The sequence below is a fragment of the Capsicum annuum genome, chromosome 6 (assembly GCF_002878395.1).
Source record: "Capsicum annuum cultivar UCD-10X-F1 chromosome 6, UCD10Xv1.1, whole genome shotgun sequence".
NCBI classification, from domain to species: domain Eukaryota; kingdom Viridiplantae; phylum Streptophyta; class Magnoliopsida; order Solanales; family Solanaceae; genus Capsicum; species Capsicum annuum.
This window is the reverse complement of record NC_061116.1, coordinates 187,547,909-187,554,934: the sequence shown is the minus strand read 5'-3', so window position 1 is coordinate 187,554,934 and position 7,026 is coordinate 187,547,909.

Sequence of the window (7,026 nt, the reverse complement as noted above, 5' to 3'; positions counted from 1 at the left end):
CCCCCCCCCCCCCCCCCAAAAAAAAACAAAACGTTATTCTTCTCAGTTTTAAATATATATTTTTTAAAAATATATATTTTTTTTTATTTATTATCATTATTTTGTGTTATTTAAATATATACAACTACTTTTAAAAATACTTTTTCATTTGCATAACTAACACAAAACAAAGTAAAAATTAATTTATTTTTCTGAAAAAGATTTCTCATAAAAACATTTTCTTCGTACTGAACACACCCCTAATCTCTATTCTCGACAAATTCTCAAATTGTCTCTTCATTTGTAATGATTTTAATGATTTATGCACAAAATGGAGAAGATTGCCTAGTTTTTTGTAAAGCTTTGCAGAATCTTTCCGAATCCTGAGGACGAAAAGTTAGAAGAAGTTGAACAGTTGACATGTCGAACATTGTTAGAATCAGAAAATTGGTGAAGAGTGTAGATTTTTTTCTAGGAAAACTCTCGAAAATAACATAAATATAGAAAAAATAAGCATGCATAACTATAATTTAAAAACTTATAATTTGAAGTTTTTGTAATTACTATATTTGTATCAATAGTTATTAACTGTATTTGTATTAGTGATGTTAGAAATTCAATTGAAGTTTGAAAGATATTGCGACAAATTTGAAAGAGAGTTGAATGAGTAGTTGAATAATGTGAATGAATGGTTGAATTGAATTGGATAATTGAATAATTGAACTTGAATTGATTGTGTTGAATGTATTCAATTCAATTCAACCATTCATTCAATTTATTCAACTACTTATTCAATTCTCTTTCATCTGCAATATCTTTTAAATTGTTCAATTATTCAATGCAATACAATCATTTATTCAAATTATTCAACTACTCATTCAATTTTTCCGCAATAGCTTTTAAGCTTCAATTCAATTTCTAACATGGTATTAGTGCAAAGTTAATTTCGATCTTTTATCAATTTTTTGTGTTCTCTTCTATTTCTTCTATTGGGTCAAAAATATCTTCTTCCCCTCACCTCTATATTTTTCGTCTTGTTCAATTATTTCAACTTTATTAAATTCATCTATTTTTTCCATTTTTAATATCTATTTCAAGGTTTGGAGTTGAAGGTACGGGCACTAATTGATAGCGTCTAAGAGGACATTGGAGAAGCTCAATGATTTGCAAAAGGATCCTCCCACACCGTGCAGTTTAGTCCAGTGACAGAGGATATGTTCCATTGGCAAGCAACAATCATGGGGCCTATAGACAACCCGTATGCTGAGGTGTATTTTTGGCTTTAACTCATATCCCCCTTTATTCAACGATGTTGGGTCCCCGTATTATATTGCTTACGCTTCAGTTAACGAGGTTTGAACATGTGGAAAAGTGTTAAGTATCCCACATCAAAAAAGAAATGGGTAATTGGTTTCCATATATGGACTAGGACAATCCTCCTCTCATGAACTAAATTTTGAGGTTGAGTTAGATCCAAGATTCATTATTAACATGGTATCAGAGCAAGGTTTCGATCCTTGGATAATCTTGTGTCAATTTTTGTATTTTCTTCAATATAAAAAATACTTTTAGACTTTCTGATTTACTATGTTTGGAACATGTCTATTGATATGAATCGTTTATGGTGACTGCACTCGTCACTCTCTCGAAAAACACTTTTCGACTTTTTGATTTACTATGTTGGGAACATGGATATTGATATGATCTATTTCTAGCAACTGTACTCGTCACTCTCTCTCTCTCTCATCATTATTATCATCATTATTTTGATAGTATTCAAGATGAAACAAATAGGCTATCAATTTATTCATTTTGATAGTATTCACAATTTATGAAACAAGTCTATTGACTTGGTTCTTTCATGGAGACTGCACTCACCAACCTCATCAATTATCAAAATCATCTCATCAACCACCATCAATCCCTTTGTTGCTTTAATATTTTTAATCGTGAAATTCATTCATTATGGTTGTATTTTCTCCTTTTATAATTTCATCTTTATAGTTTTGGGGATTATTTTCTTTGTTAGATTGTGTTTTAAATTATTATATTTTTGGTATTTGAAGTTTTATTAAGGGTCTTGGTAAATACCTTAACCCTGGCCATCTTCACTCACCAATCTCTCAAAAGCAATACAATCAATCTTTCTCTTTCTATTATTTTTCAAAATATCCAAAAAAATTGAATGGTGGTATTTAAAAAATGGACCAAAATCATGAATCACCATCATTAAAAAATCAATCACAATTAATATTTTATTTTTTAAAAAGGTTCTTATTTTGGTGTCACTCTCAAATCAGCTATTTTTTACCTTTATTAGATTACGTCAACGGTACAATCCTTCAATTTTTATATCCATTGTGGTATTTTTTTTTTCAAGATCTTCATTATCAAGAATTACTCCTCCTAACACTATTCTACAACTCTTTTTTTTTTTTTTTACCAATTCACATCAGTAAACAGAACTGATGTTATCATTGGACCAACTGTTTCACTTACACGTGATATGTATGGTTGATATTAAATTTTATTTTATTTTTTTAAAAAAATTCTAGTTTGGTCATATTCTCTGGTGATGGCAGTATCTCTGCTACTGTTACATGCACTTGTTCAACCCCCTTCTCACTGGTCCTCTTCATCAGAATATTTTGCACAAATTAGGTGTTTTTTCGTGCCCTCCAACTTGAGGAGGGATGTTGAAATATTATTGTATCTATTTATTGTACAGGATTGATTCACCTGTTTCATCTCATTATATATTCGTTTGTTGCAATATATAGCTTGGGTTAACCTTGATTTCAACTGCCTTAACATGTTGATTTCAGTCCAAATTTAGAAAGAAAATCCTTATATATTATTTTATTTCTTTTGTACATCTTAGGTAAATCTTTAGTATTTATATCTAATATTTTATACCTTATTTAGGAGTACATTACTTTATTACTTTGTACATTATTTAGATGTCCACCTTGTTTATATGATTTGAAGTCGGCTTAGTATTGCGTTTTAATTAGGTTTATTTTGTTTCAACACTTGTATAAATAGAGCATTATACCTCAATTGTATTCACCCAATATTCATTCAATATACATTCAAATTATCATTCAATTTTTCCGCAATCTCCTTCAAATTTCTTTCAATTTTTTAAAAGCCAATACAAAATACAAATTATCAAATACTTGACTTCATGATATAAAAAACACAATATATAAATATTATAACTAAACTATATGTAAAAGATAATCGCATAAATATAGATTCAAGAAAATCTAAAAATACAATCATATGAAGCTGGTTATTAGAACTGAACACACTGATACACGACGAGATTGGAGAAATGAAAGAGAGTGGCGAGAGAGAGAGGGGACAATATTTATAGTTTAGTTAAGAATATGAATTATAATTAATTGAAACTTAGATTAAATAGGTTAATTAGTCACTCATGTTTGCTAAGCCCTGATGTTTCTCAATTAAATATATGTACACTTAATCTCTAACATTTAATCTGTGTACACCAAATTATTTTTTGAATTGAATTATCTTTTGTCTAAGATGACTCTGCCCATAATATCGGAAATGAATGAAAGCAATAAGTCCAAGAAGTATATCACACAATTTTAAGGTTCATAATTCAATTCTCTTCTAGATATACAAAATTAAATTTCATATATTAGGTGATTTTCAAATAGTGAAACAATTCGATAAGTTGACAACTCAAGAAATTAGAGATGTTTTGCGGTTGTCTTGGTTATTTCTTATTGATGTAGATTTGCGTTTGAACCTAAGAAATTATCTTACCTTCATTATTGCGCTAGCCAATATTGACAAAAGAGAAGACACACAAAAAAAATCCTTAGGGTGTTGGTGAAACAAGACTAAGTGTGTATCATGAGATTTAAGCCAATACAAGAACAACAAGATGAACAACAATGTGCTAGTGAATCAAAATATGCCACACACGGCTTCACTAAACTTCAATAGCACATTTTTAGAATAAGAAGATGAAGTTAACAACAAGAACAACAAGTTAACAAGAGAGCTAGTGAATCGAAAGAGCCCCACATGACATCACTAGTCTTCAAAGATCAACAACAACACAATGATAACAAAAGAGATGGATAGATAGTTTGACATACAATATTCAAGAATCGAAGAACCCTACAACATGTAAGGACCCTAAGATTAATGAATATTAACACCAAACTCTTACTTGGACCAAGAGAAACTCAATGAACCCCAAGATCCTAGTTTCTAGCCAAGATACAACACAAGTATCACTCTACTTGCGAGTTTCAGTTTTGAACCTCTCAAATGAAAGAGAGAAGTTCAAAATATTACAAGTTTTTGAAGTCTCAAAATATCATCCATCAACTACCTAGAAATAACCTTAATATGTTGTTTATATAGTGAAATACAATATGATTGATAAATAACTCCCTTGCCCTTGGCCCTTGACTGAAATTCCATCCAATCTGCCTTGGCCTGCGCTGCATCTGCTTCAGCAGATTGGCCGCAGGTCAGGAGAAGACTACATTGATCTGATATGTGTTGCATCTACTTTAGCAGATTGGTAGCAGATTGGCCACAGATCAAGGGCAGATTGGTCCTGCGTCCAATATGCTCTCCATATGCGTCCAAGGTGCGGCCACACTTCAAGGTACCTCTTCACACACCAATACATGTAGTCCCTTAGACGTAGAAATAACACATTCACACACGGCCATAGACATAAACATACTTTGGAGTTTTTGTAACTCCCGAGCTTGCTACGCGTGAATGGTCTCGAGCTTGGCATCCTTGCATCAGTTGGAGAAGGACCATGGGTTCATTCTGGGCCTCTTTCCCACCACAAATTGTACATAAAAAAGGTCTTATTATGTAATTGTACAAGTGATTAAAAAAGGGGAAAAGACATGTGCTAACCATTTTTAAAAAAAGAATGGCCCATAATTTGAAAATATGGACAACTATAGCTAGTCGGTCTAATTTATTTTCCTCTTTTAGCCATTGGCCTAGTCAGCCACGTGCAATTTCTATAACCAGTTGATACACTTTTATACCATATTGATACACTTTTATACTACAATGATACATTTTTAAAAAAAGAAAGAGGGGATCTTATACCCAATTGATACTCTTTTATACCACATTGATACACTTTTATAACAAGATAGAAGGGAATCTATGCATGCATATGCAGTGTTCATATATCCAATTGATACTCCTTTATACTAGATTGATATACTTTTATACCACATTGATATAATATGTGCAAACATATACAGTAGCAAATATCCAATTGATACTCTTTTATACTAGATTGATACACTTTTATACCACATTGATACATTATGTACAAGCATATACATTAGCTATGTTCTATTAACCGCCCAGCTAAGATAAGTAACAATTTTAAAAATGATAGAAACGGGGAGTATATGTTTACTCCGAAGTTGATAGCAACAAATCTTCTTTTGTTACACTTTTCTACCGTATAACCTACCTAAAAATCCTTACCTTACTTTGAAATACTCTATTTGATTTTGAGATTTTTGTTGAAAATGGTGAAAAAATCGAGTCCATCGAATGAAAAAGCGAACAAAAAAGTAGTGAAAGACAATCCTTTATCTGTTTATGAATTTATTGAGGATGATTTATCATTTATTGGTAAAAAACTATATGAAGCTAATTGAATGCAGATTCTTAGAGATTTATAATAAAGTTTGTGGAATGAAAAAGGTAAAGATGAGTATCAGAAAAGGTAATGGAACAGAGAATTAGGAGTTTGAATAAAAAGGAAATTGTGAATGAAAAGAAAATTGTGAATGAAAAGGAAAGAAAGAAAGGTAAAGTTATATTTTGATTTGGGCGCATTTCTGGTTATATGTAGTTAAGCGTATGTGAGTAGCTATTTACAGGGTTTTTAGTTTTAGGTGCTATTTTCGTGGAATTATTTTAGTTTTAGGTGTTATTTTTGTCCTTTTCCCTTAAAAAATGGCCAAACAATATAAATTTGAAAGTTTGAAGCTTAATCATAAAAAAATTGATATTTTATATAATTACTGAAAATCTCAATTTTTGGTTTGTCGAATACAAGCTCCCGATACATCTAATGAAGATATATTTTTTTCTTTGTAAAGATATATCATTAGCTTTCGATGTATTTTTTCGATTTTGGGTCTACCGCGATACATATTACATCCAACAAATACACTATTTTTTTGGTAAAGATAAATAATTAGCTCTCGATGCATTTTTTTGATTTGGGTTTGTCGAGATACATAATTAGCTCCGATACATTCAACGAAGATACATAATTAGTTAGAATTTTTGTAATTACTTTGTAAAGGTGGAAATTTGTGTAAATATGATACGTTAAGGTGTACATTTACGTTATTTTTCTTAAAAAATAAAGAAAATAGTAGCATGTATATGTCATGTATTAATATTATATAAATATAATATATAATCATGTATATATTATGTATAATTATTTATTAAAAATGTATATACACCCGTATATATTCTTTATACAATATTTATACATTCATTTTTGTTTTTTATCTTCTCTTGTGGGTTAGATTCATAGAGGATGGGACAAATAAATTGAAAATTATTTATAAAATTTACATCAGAATTCATTGGAGTAACTGGTAAAGTTACTGCCATGTGACCAGGAGGTCACGGGTTCAAGCCTTGGAAACAGTCTCTGGCAGAAATGCAAGGTAAGGCTGCATACGATACACCCTTGTGGTAGGTCCCTTCCCCGAACACCGCGCATAGCGGTAGCTTTAGTGCACCGGGCTGCCCTTTTACATCAGAATTTCTATTGAAATCGTGAGGAAGTGGGATTAGGCAAGGATATTTTGGGATGTTCTTTAGATAGTTCGAAACCTGGCGCATGTTGAAAGTGATGGGGTCGCCTAATTGAGCTAGATCAATAATATACAAATACTTTTAAAATAATATGTTCTGCTTCCTACCGAGCACAAAAAATATTTTTCTAACACCCTTAGTCCATATAAATTCCTACAAAATAACTACACT